At 39.1% G+C, this 18242-nt stretch overlaps 1 long non-coding RNA gene across 1 annotated transcript in view; it reads left to right on the top strand.

Annotated features, from left to right (window-relative positions):
• LOC114433756 (uncharacterized) overlaps positions 1–1631 on the top strand; it is a 42504-nt gene extending 40873 nt beyond the window's left edge. The window contains exon 5 of the long non-coding RNA XR_003670395.1: positions 1542–1631. This is a non-coding gene — a long non-coding RNA (uncharacterized LOC114433756). The remainder of the gene's footprint in view (positions 1–1541) is intronic.
• The last annotated feature ends 16611 nt before the right edge of the window (positions 1632–18242 follow it).

Here is an 18242-nt window from a genome sequence, read left to right as displayed (position 1 = left end):
CGCCATGAGGAAAAGTGTACATTAAATGGCCCCAGTGTCATTTCATGTATGCAATCTTGCTCACACAGGATATCTTTGACTTCTGCCCCCAAATCTATTAACTTGCAAACAATGATTCCTATTTGGTTCGTGCAGAATAGGCTTGTCAGGTATTTACCCTAATGGCCGATGCAATAAAAAAAAAAGTGGACAAAGATTCTCTGCTAGGCCAGATTCAGATGTTTTATATTTAGGCAAATGTCAAATAAATAAATAAATGACTGCTTTAAAAAGGTGATTACGCTTTTGTTGTTTTATTATCATTTGTTGTTTGAAACTACATGTTGATACAACCAACTAATTTCTCCTACTGTATAATAGAGTTCATAATAAATAAACATAAATTAGGCCACTCCTTCATTAACATACTGTTTGAATAAATTTAAAAATTAAAATTTAAATCCTGAGATGACACTAAAGGGTACTATCATCTAGAATTCTATAATAATATGCATTTCTTTATGTCTCTTTTTTCTTTATGACACTTTCAACCTGTGTAAATGACGAGGACATGGCAGCTTCCACAGGTGCACCTTTATCATTACAGCAGCGGTTAAAGTTGACTAAGTTTTCAAAGTAATCATATCACAGGGATTTCCTTTCCTATGTGAGTAGATTGATTTGCTTGATCTATGTGGGGAAATCACAAATAAAATGGGTCATCTGGTTTACCATAACCTTAGCTCCCTAACAAATAAAAGCTAAATGTAAAGTTTGTCAATGTTTGAATGACCAGACTGTATCAAACTGGACAGAAGTTGTAGTTTTTAGAAATGCAGCCAGCAGCTACTGTGGGAGCCAGTGTTGCCTACGAGCCGAGTGTCCTCTGTGTGTTGCATCACCTGAAAGCCCTTCTATGTCTCCTGCTCTGAAGCCTTCAACAAAATCTGTGATGATGCATTTCCTGCGGGGGCACGGCTGTGCAATGTTTTAAGCTGCTGAGGCTACAGAATATACGGTTGTATTGAATATGTGCCTAGAAAACAGATGGATTCTGTGACCTCTAAAGCAAATCAGCTCTACAATGATGAACTGTGTATCCCATTGTTCAGCATTGACCCGCAATGTTCGCATCGTCCTTCCCGAAAATAGTCCCAACACGAAATGTAAAGACAAGGGCACGTTGTTTCAGTGGTGCTTCGAGGTCCACTCAACCGCTCATAACAAGGAGCATTGATTCTACAAGCTGTGTTGATCAAGCTCCTGTTGGATCATGGCGGGAGGCTCAAAGCTTCCCCATTAGCCTCATGCTAAGGCGTATAGGCCATCTCCGAAGCAAAGTGTGGCAGAATTAGATTTCAAACAGAGTGGGAATAAATATTATTCCGTTCCCAGCAAGACCCTGAGTGGTGCCGATGTGATACCAACCTTTTAAGGGAAGCTTATCTATAGCCAATGCCCTGCAAGGGTTCTTGTCTAATACTGCTGTTTGCTCACAATCAGCATTGTGTTTAATAAATGTGGCTGAATATTAACTAATCTTTTGATCTCACTTTCATTAGGCCACCCCGAGAGAAGAAGTGGATTCTTCTCAACAAATTAAGCCCTACTCCGTCCCCGCCCACAACACTGCATATTATACTCATGAGGGAAATGAGCAAGGACACAAACGCTCTCATTCAAAGATAACTGGTAAACTGCTTTAATTAGGCCTTGTTTTCAAAGTATCTAACTTTCTTTGGGAGGGTTGTTATTATGTTCTCTCTCTCTGTACTGGCAGCCAGGCTGTGATTTTAGCTCCATTTACGCAAACACTGCATCATATACACACACACATACAGGGAGCCGTTTTTTTTTTTTTTTCTTTTACTCCGTGCCAGATTTACTCTTGTAGTATTTTAAAATGTGTCATGTAGGACTGGATTTCTCCTGCCATTGGGACTACTATTTCATTCAGTGATGACATGTGGCCAATTATTAGGTCCTCCACACAAGCTCAAATGCTTCCCAGCCCACCTATGTCTCATCATAAACAAGCTACAGCACCAATACTTACAGGATGATCAATGATTTTTCCCTAAAGGCCAGTAAACGCTCCACATTGTTAGTTACATTTTGATTACTGAGGCACCGCACCGTAGTGTGTGTTACCTCAGCATCACATATATCTTCTAACATTCAGTGTGCTGTCATCTGACTGAGCTGTGTGAGGACTCAGTGTGTCACTTCCCATCCTGTCAGCTCTCTGAGCCATACATGAACCGCATACATTTTGATTAGTCAATAACACACCGAGTGATTCCAGTGCTGCGGCTATACTCAATTTTTCCTCTCTATCAAAGCAATATAAGGACACATTTAGGTCATAACTAATCAACTTTTATTCTCCTGCCTCATTATAGTATACCCTTAGCTCATAAACAAAGGACTGAAAACATGTTCACCTGTTCATTCTCCCCATTAGGTCCGCATAATGCCTACTAATTATGTTTGCTCATCTATAAGCCCTAATTATGCTGGGAGCTGATAATTAGCAGGGCTAGAATAGGTGCATATGTTTCTTCACTATCAACCTGGCAGGAATAATGGTTATTCTCATCTCTAAGGAGAGCACACAACTCTGTATGTGAGAACATTTTAACTGCATTAGCACTTAGTGTAAAATGACTAGTTCTTGACCAGTGTGAATACTAAACTGCAGGATGTAATATCATGTTTTTTTTTTCCTATGGAGCTTGGATAGCAGGCAATACACATGCCATCTTAGCCTTTACAAATAACAATATAAAATTGTATTATCATATTAGATTAATAAAAAAAATATACTATTAGCTGAGAGTTAATCTGGGTAATGATATTCACACTTATTTTTACATTTTAAATCATTTGTCTTTATTATTTCTTACTCTCCAAACAAAATGTACTATTAACCATGTTATCATTATCTTGTGCCGGTTATAAATGTGGCCTTTGTAGCAAAATGTGAAGCTGAAGACAATAATTCTTCACAGGGTTAAAACAAAAAGGTTTAATTTTCACCATGCATTTGACACGTAAGGTTAGGACAATAGTTTTACTCCATTCTTTCAATTGCAGCACTATCCATGTGTATCATTGACGTCATGGCACCACAGGCCAACTTATCCACCATTTAGATTTCAGTGCAGGGCACCTATAGAAAATCCTTGAGCCCATTTTTACAAGTACTATTGCTGCTGCTTGTTATAACTGAACAATCAGCATCCATTAGCAGAGAAGGACAGTAGAGTTTTTTTTTTTAATTTTCTCATTTGAAGTTTGATTCATAAGTAACATGTTTTCCAAAACTAAAACACAATTTGTGCGTTTTGTAAATAGGTATTTTAGCCTTAGAACTCAGTGTCAAAAATCACGCCGTTGTTCTAAAGGAAGTCTTGCTTCATATCATAGATAGACCAAAGGTTTAAGGGGAGAGTGTATAGGTTTCCAAAACACTTAGAGAATCTAGACCAATTGTATTGAAAGCAGCACACCGTGACGAGATCAATACGTCAGTGAGAGGTAGAAAAGAAACTTCATTAAACAATTGATACACAAATCTAAAGTCCAGCACACCACGCAGTGGATAGTGGAAACCAATCAAATTCTATTCTATTCTATTATATATAGTATAATATATATTATATATAGTATATATAACACATTTTACAATCAGAAATTGTCACAGTAACCCAAAGCCTTAAGGCCCCCTTAAGAGCAACAGTGGCAAGGAAAAACTGGACCCGGCTCATAAGGAAGAACCTTCCTGCTGACAGTCGGCCAGGTAGAGGAGGAGGAGAAGAGGTAGACAGGACAGAGAGGATGAAGGAGAGAGAGAGAGAGAGAGAGAGAGAGAGGAACACACATTATACATTACAGAGAACAAACATGGCAGGTTGTTGATGTTGACAAGCAAGATGAAACAGTGATTATATTATAGTAGATATCCCATATATATATACATCATCAGTCAATAAATAGTAATAGTAATCTGATAGTAATTAAGGCAAAGATAGAGAGAGAGAGACAGGCACAAAGACAGTAAACACAGTTTGTGACATGAATTAGTAGTATTACTAGTACAAGTCCTGGAGCTTAGCTCATAAAATCACCTTGACAAAGTTTTGCGTTTAGAGAAACACAATTTCTGTTGCACAGTGAGACATCTTTTTAAACCAGCCTGTACATTACTGCCCTGTGTTATTTGATGCTATTTTGTTTGTCTGCAAAGGAGCTCCTCTCTTCTTTGAGAGTGTGTGTATGAAAACACTTGAGAGAGGCTTGGGAGTTGTTGAAAGAATGGCTGTAATAAGTGTGGATTCTTGATTGTGTAAAAGATGCTGTGGCTGGGTGAGAGAGAGAGATAAATATTCAGGTATATCTATGTGAGGCTGCTGTTCTGTTGTTCAACAATGAGGATTCTTCTGGGGCCCTGGACATAGATGGCCTGGACACTTTTTCAGGCCATCTATAATGCATCTACAGAATAACTGAAAGTGCACTTAAGGACATGAGCGAGTGTGCATGCACGCACGCACACACACACACACACACGTAGATGTCTCCCCTCTCAATTGTGGACGCATATTGACACCATCATATATGCAGTACACAGCCCACAGGGTGACATTTTCCTCCGGTCCCTTGCTGCTAAGGGGCTCCCTGGCAAAGAGGAGGCTCCTCCAGGGGTCAGCACCTCAGGGACTGACAGGGTTGTTGGCCAAAGCTCCACAGCTTAGATGGAAGTCATTATTGAGGGGGTTCGAAGGGTGGGGAGTGAAGGGTGTGGGGTGGGGTAGAAATGGTTAAAAGAAAAGGGTACGTAGCAGAAATGCCAGCGGATAACACTGGCAAATGAAATGACAACAAATGTCACCCAACGGCGACGCGATCAGTTTCTCTGTCAGTTGTTTATGTTACGGTTAAAAAACTGTAGTACTCTCCAACCTCACAGTCACTACGAACATGTAAAGGTCACATAAACTCACTGAATAACCCTAAATAACTCGGTCAGGCAGGTTTTTCCAGTGTAAGTCTTTCTCTATTAGCTTTCTTGTATTCTTTTTTATTTTATATATTTTTTACACAGGGCATAAGCCTGAGTTACTAAACCAGAAAAGTCTTTGACTCTGCCCATAGAGATCTGACTCAGACTATGAGATTATCGCCTGCAGTAAAGCTCTGCCTCAGAAATGTTTGTTGACTCCACTTTCTTTCATGCTGTCCCTTGCACCATAGGAACACATGATGATGTTGCTGTTGCACACAGTGTTACTTGAGGCAATTATCCGAACTGTAAAAATCTGATTTTATTGTGAGCTGTACATTGAATGTCCCTGTAGGGACCTGCAACATTCAAAGAGGCTTCATCTTTTGTTTAGTTGTGAAAATTCTAATGCTAATATGGTATAACATGCTCCTATTTAATGAATGAATCGAATTTATTGTCACATGTGATACAGGTGCAGATATACAAGCACACAGCAAGATTTTTAATTTTAATTTTTATTGTTGAGTGCATGCAAAAGTATTAGGTTAAGGGTCAATGTATGTGTTATGTAAGGTGTGTGAATATTTTAAAGCTAAGGTTTTTTCGTTAATTTTAGGCATCAGCAGCCTTCATCCCTCATGACATCTGCCCTATCGATGTAGAGGAGAGACCTTTCTGAACTGCACCACCCACACACACACACTACACATAGACACACATACACAGTCATCCAAAGATCCCTCCTTAAGCCACCACACAGCACCGAGCATTAACGCTTCTTGATCCAGTAAACAAACAGTAAACCGTCGTCACTGTTTTCCAATTGCACGTGCCAGGCTGGAATGCTGGAGACCCCCGTCTTTGTTGACGTGTTAACTTAAAGTCAGAGCGTCTTTGATCAGCAGGATAAGATCTCAGAGGAGAATGTCATTAAAAATGACATTCTGAATGCAGAAGAAGCCTGGCAGCAGGGAGGATTTTCCACACAGTGTGAAGCCGTAAGCTCATAAAAGACATACACCAGTGACTCAAACATGTAGCCCAAGCCCACCATTATAATACAGAACTCTCCTCTCCCTCTCTCCCCTCCTCTCTCTCGCTGCATGCCTTTGCTCCTTTTCTTTCTTACACATGCTTCTTTTTTTTCCACTGCTGGTTGAATATGCGCTTTGCTGGATGACTTTCAAAGCTACTTGTTCCACTTTCTTACATTTATGCTAATTGGAATGCAAATATTGAGGTTCCATTTTTAAGCCGCTGGTTTAAGGAGAGGGTATGGGGAGGGGGGTGTGGATGAATGACAGTGTATTGACAACCATGGCTCACCACTCAAAGTATAGCGTGTGGGAGGGGTGGGGGACTTCCAGGGGATGAGAAAAGTTGACAGTGGTAGCAAAGGCCGGCCAATATGTTCCCTCTCATCTCGACTGAATAACATTTCACACTGTGCTATTTTTTGCTTCAATTGCACTCCGTAAGCTCGAGTAGGGCGCCTTTGAAAGGCCTATATGTACTGAGCCTGAACAGTGGGCTCTTTTTTTGCAGTAGGTGTAGTGTTCAGTCTGTGCACACCACCCTAATCTCTTGAGTCGCAGAGGAGCACAGAGCAGGGGTTTTGCAATGAAGTGAATAAGCCTCAGAGCCTGCATTGATCAAATGACTTGCCTAGCTAAGACCTCTTAACACACATTTACCTGGAAGACCAGGTTACTTTTATAGCTATAGTATGTGTAATGAATACTGAGCCGTATTCCTTTTAATGTCAGCTAAGGTGAGGACATGCAAATTGCTCTCAGGGCCAAAGGAGGCGATGTGGGATGTACATGCTGAAACCTTTTGTCACTTTTAGAGCAAAAGGGAAAAAAAGAGGGGTTAACATTATGTAATATTAATAGAGTGTTTGTGTGGCTGTTTAGTCAGTACTGATAGTAACTTTTAGTGGAATCACCTCCTCTGTAGTGCTTCTGTGGGTGTGGAATTGCAATACCCATGTGCACTAGGATAAAGCTTTAGAATGTCAGTTACATCAATTTAGTGATGTCACTGGTTCCAAGAAGCAAACTATGCAAACATGTTTTTAAACAAAGTTTATGGACTAGAGAATGACATATGACAAATGTAACATTTTGTTTCTCGAATATCTGCTCTTGAAACCATGACTTGCATATTTTCAATGCAACAAATGCAACAAATCAGAATTTCCACCGCTTTTATAGCTGTTCCATAAAACTGTAGTCTGTGTACATAAAAGATTATTTAAGGTAGTAAACAAACAAATGATTAAAACAAAAACAGATTACATGATTCTAGTAAATTTATTATTCTAGTGATGGTAAAAAAGTTATGGTTTGCTCAGTTACCCTGATTCCTTTATGAGTGATAAATATTTTATTTTTCTGTTTTGTTTATTTTTTTTTTATTTTATGTTCTTTTTTGCTCTCTGTGGATTCATTGGCTGCTACATTTTATAAGCAGATTAAAGAATGAGTTTTTAAAATGGCTGCTCTTTTTTTGTCCATTGTCAACCTCTTTCCTGTTTTTAATGTGCTCACATAGGATCCACGTCACACAGCAAAAGAAAAAAAAATAAGCTCTTACAGGTTATTGTGTTCACTTCATCATTTCTTACCACCTATAATTCAATGATTGTTTCTGTGCCCTGTTAAGCATGTCAGCCCAGCACGTCTGTTGGTTCTTTCATTATTGTCTCTTAACAGTCATTACTTCCTTTTTTTTATAGGAAACTGACATAAAGGCTGAACAAATATATTATGTTCAGACTTTGAATGCAGACATGAAATCTCTTTGAGAGCCACAGATTAACGGCATATATAAAGAACTGCCTAAGGGGATGCTGATTTGAAGACTCCTCAAAGGGGCTCATTCAACCTTGCAAGTCCGTATTCACATTAGACATACATTCTGAGCAGCTTGAAACATTTAACCATTTAAAAACACACATGTAAAGCCTGCGGTTTTCTAAAATATGCACACATACAGATTGCATGGTCAAATTCAAGTTCCTAAAATAATTTCAGTGGAGCTAACACATTTGAAGAAGAACATCGTAAGCACACGCTCGGTCTGTGTCTTCCCTGAAATATGTCAAAGCATCCACAATCCAATCTATGAAGCAGAATAGACATCAAAAATACATTTTGCTAGGGTGGAGGAATACAGTTGAGAACTGGCCCTATCCATTAAGCTGTCTAATCTGACATACTATTGCATAAACAAATCAGAGGGCCGTCTCAGGAGGATGCACATTCTGGGCATTTGTGGATTTGCAAATATCAAATGCAATTGCAAAATTTCAATATAATGTCTTTTCTACCTTTTAGTTTTTTTGCCCATGCATATTTTTTTTCTGGTAGATCTTTTTCTCGCCTTTTAGATCAAAAGAGAAAAATAACTTCAAGTGCTCTTTTCTGTGTAGACTTTTCTCTCACGTTTGGCTCAGCACGGCAACCCTTACCCTCAAAGGCCCTTATAAGTGGGCTTTATCTCTGATGATGGAGGCCGCAACAGTGGGTCTTTGCCTAATGATCTAGCCTGCCATGTCGCTTTTTGTAATGGCCTGTGGGCCGGTCCATGGGTGGTAGGGTCTGTTGGTTCAGATGCAGGAGCTGTTAAGTTGGCACTGTAAAAATGGAGTCAATAGAAGCTGTGGAGAAAATGGATTGAATTTGAGATATGAGGAAGAAATAATAGGAGACCTTATGTTTGAAGAGGAAATCTTACTGCAGTAGAGACATACAGTATGTCCAACCTAAACATTGCCATGTGTGGTTTCTGGAGCAGTACTGTTTATTTTCGATGATGTGTTGGGTTTTATCCACTCTGTAATCTCTGTAATCTCTGCTAAGAAGTGCAAGTTTAAGACGACATAGTGCCACAGAGCCTTTTGGATAGGCTTTTTGGAATAATAAGAGTGTGTTGAAAAACACTAATCATCACAGTATTTCAGTGCGGTTGGTATTGATGGTCTAATGACTGTGACATTGCTGTTGATTTAAAATGTAGCCTGCTGTTTGCCATGTCGTGTTCTTTTGCTTCTTTGTTGCTGTGCAGCTTCTTCTTCTGAGAAAATAAACATGGCAGCTGTATTTCTCCAGCTGTTCTCCTCTTGGGTCACACTTGTCCGGCTCCATCGTGTCATTATGCTTTAATTAACACGACAAATGTTCCCCGTCATGTGCATAACATCACTTGGTAAAAAAAAAAAAAAAAAAAGAATTTGCACTGGCCTTCAAATTATCTTCAGTAATAATGGGCTTAAAAGAATTTGACTGGCTGTAAAATGAAGCTTATTTTCAGATAATCTTATGCCTCTGTTTGCAAAGGTCACATAAGCTTTTACTTTTACTTAACAGTGAGAGGAAAAAAACATAGTTGCCACACACATCCTGGCCACATGTGTCATTTCCAGCAGTTACCTGGAAGTCCTTGAGAAGATTTTGCAATGTATTGAGTACTTCTGGATAAATCAGATGTTTATACCTCACTAAAGTGGAGTCCTTAGCTCAGATTATTACATGCAGGTATGTTTTGCATAACCCAAATTGAGACTAAAGTCGAAAGGTCATTGAGGTCATTGGTGCAGACATTACAGAATAAGGAGCATTAGCTCAATAGGTTTTGTATAGCAATCACCACTGCCACACATAAAACAGACAGCTTCTCTCTGGGGTTTCTGATCAATATGACTTACTTGACCATGTGGTGAAATTTCTGGATTTCAGCAAATCCACAGTAACACCTTTCAGCATAGTAATGATGCAGAGTGACTACTGCTGCATATATTGCAGCAGTAGTCACTCACAACTACCGGGTACTCCTACTTATATATTGCTATAGTGCTTACTATACAGTAAATGTGTACAGTTCACGCCTGTTTATTGACAGTCCCCTCCCATCGTCAATTTATTGTTTTATATGAAAACGAGTAATTTATCTCATAAACAGCAGCTAAAATGATCGCCGCTACTTTACTATTACTGCTGCACGCTGTCATAAACATTAGTTATTCTGTGCTTCTATGTCATCAGTCTGCCAATCATCTCTGTGTTTTTTCAGAGGAAATGCATCTACAGATAGGCACGTCTTACAGAACAATGTTTCCTGTAAGACAAACGTGTAGTTCCGTCATATTCCATCAATTTAAGCATGGCTTGTGACATTTGCCCATGTATGCAGCAAAGATGGTGACAGTTTAATTGAATTCAACCTCCCATGCACTCTTCACAGCATGATTAGAAAAGTTCGATTTTTGAAAAAATGGTGAGAAATGATGGCACATCTGACCCAGAATTGACTAAGCCCAATCAATAATGCAATTTTTTTCAACTAACTTTAACAAGAGTATAGGAAAAAAAACAAAGGTCCTATCAAAACACACCACTGTCTTGTGGCTGTAATGATAATGATGGTCAGAGACAGAGAGTAGTCCAGGCTATTCACTCTAAGTATGATTCTGACAGTTACTCTGCTGTTACTTAACAAATTAGTTGGGTTTAAAGTGCATTGCATACATTATGTTACCTATACGTTTCTATAGAACCATTTTGACATCCTGTAGGTGTTTCCAACCGCTGACATATTGGTCATTGTCATTGTCTGCCTAAACCCCCAATACGGGTAAAGAGCTGGACCTAAGGAGGCGTGTTGTATTTTTTGATTTGGCAGACCAGAACTGTTTCTGTACCAGGCTGTAAACATCTTTATTGTTATTCTAACATTCTCTTTGGTCTTTGAGGATTGACTACTATATAGAGCCCCTTGAGAATAGTACGGCTTTTTATTGCTAACTGAGCGTTGTACCAACAAGGATATAGTTTGCAAGACAGGGGCAAAGATAGCCTTTGTTGCTTACATTGGTATGGTGGTAATCAACACGGTCAACATAACTGGAAGACAGTTGCTTTAACTGCTTGCTTTGATGTAAGGTCCTGGGTTTCTGTAAAGCGTTTGAAACATATATAGTAAAAGACACTATACAAATAAAATCAAATTGATATGAACTGAATTGATAATTAGATGGTCATGGCGCAGTACGCCGGAGAATGATTGAGGTAGCTAAGGAGTGAACCATCTCGCTGCCCTGCTAACCATGTCTGCAGTCATTCTAAGTCTGGGACTTCACTGTAACAAGGGAAAGAAAGCTGAAAATGTGGAGTCAGACTCGCCTTGATAAAATAGTTAGCTTGAGTAGATTTGTATCCTGCAGCAACTAAACACTAAAGAAATAAACACTGATGTGTTAAGTCAACCTCAAACCTTGAGTATGAATCATAAAGATTGTTCTGAGAGTAATACGTCATAACAATGCAGCCAACAGATGACAATAACCAAGGTCAAAGGGACATCTTCTGGGAACCATGAATATCTGAATAGATTAAAAAAGACATCCATGTAACATTTCTTGAAATTGATCTCACGACATGAAAACACTGCGAGCTGAAAACATGAAAAGAAATATATTTTCAAAATATGTTTTTTTTCAGTCATTACTGGTCCTTTTGTGTCACTGTTTAGAGCTCATTTTCATTATCATAATTAGACTCTTTTTTATTTTATTAGGCTTGTAGTCAGCACATATTATAGTTATTGTTTCCAAGCACCAGCTGAATGTGCTTTAATGTAGGTTGTTAGTACTTGTTTGTATTGCAGCGTGACATTTTTCCACGTTGGGCATAGAGCCGTGAAGACAGCGTTGCCTGTCAGCCCGCAGCACTTCTTACACCGACTCCGGGCTACGATGAAAGGTCAGTGGCGGGCAAACAAAAGCAAAGGGTGAGAGGAAGAAAAACACACGAATCAAGCTTTATGGACCGTAGGCTGTGTGACCACACGCAGATTTAATAATAGTCCACCAGGCACAAAGGCAGCGTGGCCGTAGGGGGGGGTGCAGGGAGAAAAATGAAGGAAGAAAGGAATAGCCTCACAAACGCTCATGGTTATTTTTCATGCAGAGAGACTCACAACATCCTAAATCGTGTTATTTCGCTTCCTAAAAAGCTCAGCACTTGTTCTGCTGCTGGCCTGTGGTGTTGATGCAAACAAATTAAAAGGAGCAACCTGTGACCTCTTTAGTTTTGTCTATCCAAATCCTTTTTGTGACTCTTGGAGTTCATTTATTTTGCCGCTAACTGGTAAAAGATTTAAAGACTACACAAAAAAATCTAGGTTAAATCTTTATGACACAATAACAAGACAGAGACGCCTGCAAATACACAAAACACACTTTTAAAAATCCAAGTATCTGTTTCAATACTTGATGATGTCTGTTCCAAACAATTCACTTAATCATGCCCCCCCCCTCCAGAAAAGGCATTCACATAAGATGTCAGCATAAAACTGCATATTTACACACTGAATTTTACATCTTCATGTATTTGTTGACTTCACAGGATTTTGTGACTTTTCATTTTCTTATTCTGTATTTCACACTGATAAGTTGTGCTGCATTTTCTTCAACTTCTTTTTTTGTTTCCACAAAGAACAGAAAGCCCCACTGTTTATGGATCCTCTGGCACAAGTACGTGGATGCTACAAAAAACTTTACTACTACCATAAATACTCAGAATACTATTACCATATTGTTCTGAATATACGAGTTTCTTTTTTTTTTACAATACATCTGAAACATACTGTATCGTCTTTTATTCAGGATTTCTCGGGGCATTCAATCAATCTAGACATATATAACATATAAAACTTTATATGTCCATAATACTCCTCGTATAATTGGTTGGCTCATCCACCCATCAATCCATACATCTTCTGAACCCGCTTTGTCCTGTAGTACAGGCTGACGAGGGGGCTGGAGACTATCCCAGCTATCTAGGGGCAAGAGGCCGGGTGCACCCTGGACAGGTCACCAGTCCCGTCACAGGGCAAGCTTGGGTCATATACTGTACACGATAAATAAATGTGTCCCTCAGAACTGCATGATAGTGAGTGACTGTCCTGAACAAAGTGGTTCAAAAGTTAAACAAGAAACCAGCAGCTGAAAAGAGGTTATGATTTAAACTGTAAGTAAGTGTATGGTGGCAAACACAGCGGAGACAGCCAAGAAAGAGCGTTTGCTCCAACTTCAGGAAAATGCAGGTTATTTTTATGGTATACCACAAAGTATTTATTTTTAAAATGTGATTGTTGGTGCATTTTACAAGCATGCTTTTGTTAGCTTGAGAGACCTGTGGTAGTAAGGACATATATGACCTAAAAGACTAGCTTCTTTTGCACGCTTGGCTAATAGCTACTAACTAGCAGACTTGAAAACACAGAGACAGGGGCGAGACAGCATAGTAACATTATGTAACTTCTTATTTTACAGGTGAGCAGTAAGTTGGTGGACATGCAAAGGGAAAAGAAAAGACAAAAAAGAAAGTTAACACAGGTCTTGATTACACAGGAAGAACAGCAGTTGTTTCCATAGCAAAGATATGCAAACTTAACCCACACATAAGCCAGCCAGTAACACTGTTAATACAAATTAGAGCAGAAAAATATGAAAAATACAAACAAGTGCAAAACAAAACATTACTTAAAATGTAAGCATGTTCTTCATAGAAAGTTTCTCCTAATCAGTATCTCTTATCAAATTACTAAATTACTCTGATACCAGAATTCAGGAATGTGGTAGCTCAGCAGTTGTAAAGTGTTAGGAACATTGTTGTTATTGAGTTTGACAGGTTCTAATAAGAATCATCTCTTCCTGTTGTTTTCACACAGAAAATGAAAAAAAAAGCTTTTTTCCCTAACAATTGGAATGAAAGCTTAGAGGAACATGATGCATCTCCTCTTTCCTTTACTCTTCTCTTCAAAGGAGCTGAATGTTTCTGACACACTCCAACGGGAGCTACACAGCCACGAAACGCCTTTGCCACAGATGCTTTCATGCCATTACCTAGCATCGCTGAGACATCAACAGCAGAGTCGGGGTTAATCCTGGTTTCAGCAAGTCTCCTCCATCTCCTCTGCATTACAGCTCCCATCACACCTTTTCTGTTCTGCATCAACAAAGAAAAATAGCATTGTTTGTATTTGGTTTGTAAATACACAGCCAATCAAATGGAGCGTTTCATTTGTGGTTTAGGTGGTATTTGCATTATTGCATTTACTGTAATAACTTAAAATGTTTCAAGTACTGTTGTTGCATGTGAGCATGGTAAATATTATTTGTTCTGATCAAAAGTAGAACAACAACAGTAGTGGAAAAGGGATTTGTTTGGACTGATAGTGTACTGATACAGGCATTTGGAATATTGTAACCTGTAATGCAGCTGAATAGCTGAGTCTGAGTGTGACGGGATCACAGAATCTCAGGCATCCAAAACTAAGCCAGTAAATGAAAGTGGAGTGGCAAGGAGCCATCTGTTTCCAGATTTAATCTAACAGACTCACAGTTCCTCTCTTCAAAGATGCCAAAACAATCTTTTGATCAAGGTCGTCATCATCATAATAAATACTACTTACTCATTTTTCCCACAAAATAAAGGGAATGACACATTTAAAACAAAATGGCTTATCACCATATGCTGTGTATTGTGAAAAACAGTCAGTTCAATCAGACAGCTGGAAGTATGTTTCCCTAAAAAAAGTGAAATATGACTTGGTCCTAAGTATTCAGAGCCTTTGCTGAACTCAGGTGCGTCCATTCCTTCTGATCATCCAGATGGTTCTACACCTTCATTTGAGTCCAGCTGTGTTTGATGATTGGACTTGATTAGGAAAGACACACACCTGTCTATATAAGACATTACAGCTCACAGTGCATGCATTAATGAGGAAAAAATGGCTGCAATATAACAAAGAGTGAAAAATGTCAGGGGGTCTAAATACTTTCCGTACCCGCTGTATAACTGCTCTACCCTAGCTGCAGTTTCGATTCATTTAGTTTATGCCACATTCATATGTCAACTGAAATAGACCCGTCCTCATCTTGAGCTGAGACCTACCTTTTAAAGTGGTCTTGGTCCACTTGTTTGGTGCACACTATAGTTCACATGGCAGTGTTCCGACTTGTTCAGATAAACTGCACTAATGGCACTGCTGCACCAGAGTTCACTTTGTTTTCAGTGAAAAGGAAAAGACTAAAGAGCCACATTAGGAGGCTGTGCTTAGTTATTGAATGTACCTGCTTGGTGGTGACCCCTTACAAACACTCTATGTGCATATGTAGGTTTTTATTTGTCATAGTGTTTCTCTTTAACTGTTTATAATAGTGACGTGTCATGGTGTTTGGTTTCTCCCAACTTGGCATGCTGCTTTTATAGCAGCAGGCATAAATGAATAGCTCTGGCCATCAGGCTATATATGGACAAAGCATGCTTTTTAAAGGCTCAGTCTCTAAAGCATTGGACAATTACGGACACCTGCTATTGAGTTAATTGCCCAATTAACTCATCCATCATTAAAATAAAATAGGTCACCTAAATTAGTGCATATTTACACCAACGTATGGGATGAGAGTATTACAGTAAGTGCACAGGTGTACTTATAATATGGACAGTTATTAGGAAAGTGCAAGTAAAGATAAATGACTATTCAGCTTTTATTTAAAGATCCTAATTAAAAAAAGATCAATAAATGGAATTAAACTTGGTCTCTAATGGAGCTCACATTCTGTGCAACTTCAGCCGGCTTCACAGGCTGTTTTCACTTTCACCACTGTAACCTTGATAGAAAATATAAGGAATCGCTGTCTGTCTCTCTTGTGTTCTGCAAGGCAACAGTGCTCTGTCAGGGAGTTTAAAAAAAAAGAAAGAAAGGGAAGGACAGAGAGGCAGACAGTGTGATAACGAGGAGGTGAGGCTTCCTGTCCTCGTCTAATTGCTTGCGGAACTTCACCCTCTCAGTGAAATTGCATCTTTTTTTTTGAACAAACAGCATATGTAGATCTGTCTACACGTGTGCACACACCAAAGGCACTGACTGTACTATCAAAAAAAAAACAGTGTAGCCTAAATACTGTGTGTAATTAATCCACATTTCTTCTTCTCCAAACTTTGTGATGTGATTTAAAACGGGCTGCTTTTTTTTTCATTCCCCAGTTGCTTAACAAGCAGAAAATGTCTTTTCCTTTATCTTACACTAATGTGACAAACAGCGTGCTTTGTGATTTCTGCCAAAGACATCAATGTCTTTTTTGATATAAATTGGGCGACGTTGAGACTTAGTGGGAGAGCGAGAGAGAGAACGACGTCGAGGGATAGGAGATCAGTGTTTAGAGAAGAGAGTGTTTATCAGAGCCAGTTGTTTACACTTGACAAACCCTAATCATAATAATCATAATCATGATCTGCAAATGGCATTCCACACAGTCAGAGCATCTATCTGCTGCCCCTGAGTCGTGCTTCGGTTTGACTTCGCCTATTTTAATAAAAAAAAGGAAAGAAAAAAAGTGACTACGATGCTGGAGGTAGATGTAAATAACACCCACACACACACACACCACTTAAATGGATTTTAATTGGTAGAAGCATACACAAAGCTATTTTATAACTTTTACAAGTGTGCTCATCAGGCCTGAACTGTTTCACTCCACTTTCACCGTTTCCATTCATATCTCTTCTGTGTGGTAATAACATAACAGCTCCCCCCAGTGTTTGGAGGAGGAACCGTCAAGCCTGAATCTGCAGGAAAAAGAAAGAGAGCATGAGAGAGAGAAGGGGGTGTGGGGTCGGGGGGAGGAAATCGAGGACACTGAATCTGAAGCTTTCATTTGCCCTATATATTAATTTTTAATTTGTTGGATTTTTTCCAGAGTCATAAAATTCAAATTTGGATTAAGTTGTCACACAGAAACCACATGTCCTCACTTATACAAGAGAAAACACATGTTTATAAATTAACTATGTCATACTTTAATAGTATGGTGACTGAACCCTGCTTTAAAATTCACACTTATTGCGAGTCATTCCAGGATTTTATTCCATCTACATGTTCAAAGGCTTGTAAATACTGTAATAGACAAGCTCCGCTTGTCTTATTTTATTATTCCATTGCTCTGTTTATCAACCCGAGAGTTTCCTGGAGCCTAATTTTGGGATGAGGTGTGTTCTACACTGTTGTGCCAAGCCTCCTTATTGTTTGAATTATTACAGTTGCTCAAAAAAAAGTATTCTCCTGTCACACCTAATGCAGCCAAAAATGGAAAATGTATAATGGAAGGGGATTGGATTAATATCAGCCTTGATGTAAACATAATGGAGGTTTCCATTGTAAAGATGAAGCACAGTAGCAAGGAGGGAATGACTGTATTTGTTGGGGGGGGGGGGGGGGGGCATAGTATGTTGTCCCATGTATTGCTATTTTAACAGCAGATCATTCAGATGGAAAGATATTTAAGATTTCTAATAGAAACCAGAATACATGGAATAAATAAGATTTATAAATAAGATTATACCTAATACTCCCAGCCATGTGAAAATGACTTCCTTCTCTTCAACATCACTCTTCTCTCTCGAAATAAAATACTTCATCACTTTCAGAAAATCAAAATTTCCTTGGCTTCCCATGCCCTACCGAAAATTAATTCACAATTTTACTATTTTAATCTGGCTTCATGAAGCCATAAAAAGAAAAGAGAGAGTGTGTGAGAGTGAGAGAGAGAGAAAGAAAAATCTCAGGTGTAATATAAAACCAAATGCATTAGTCGACAGGGCACTGATGAATGTCACATCCATCACGCAGGGCAAAGTAGGGGGGAATTGATCTCTTTCCATTTCTAGCATTTTTTCCCCCCCTTTTTCTTCTGCAGAGCTATAGTCAGCATTAGGCACTGCTGCCTGCCCCCATTACAAATGCATCAGTATGCTCTGTAATACCCATGTCCGCTATTCCCCAAATGCAGCCCCCAAAGTCAACTGAAGGTTGTCGGCGGCTCATGTAAATGAAGCTTGATTGTAATAGTTCTAAGTGGATTCCGCCCACACAATCCTGTCACATTCGCTCATTGTTATCGGTTGCCACCCCCCCCCTCCCATCCCTCTCCTCACGCACCCCCACCCATCAGGGTTTACAGCGTAAATAATAAAAGTTGTGTCACTTCGCAAATTACCCAAACAGCTTATCACTTATTTATTGTGGTGTATCACAACAACTCCTCGGTGCGTACAAAAGCCACAGCGAGTCAGACACAAGCTTTTGTTAATGAACTTGGAAGATTACCAGATCTGAAAATTAACTGACAGTGTTGCCGCTTTCTTTCCTGTCTCATGCACATCTCCTCTAATTTTTTTTTCATTCT

The sequence above is a fragment of the Parambassis ranga genome, chromosome 3 (assembly GCF_900634625.1).
Source record: "Parambassis ranga chromosome 3, fParRan2.1, whole genome shotgun sequence".
NCBI lineage: Eukaryota > Metazoa > Chordata > Actinopteri > Ambassidae > Parambassis > Parambassis ranga.
The sequence above is the reverse complement of the archived record's forward strand: the minus strand, read 5'-3'. Positions and strand labels throughout refer to the sequence as shown.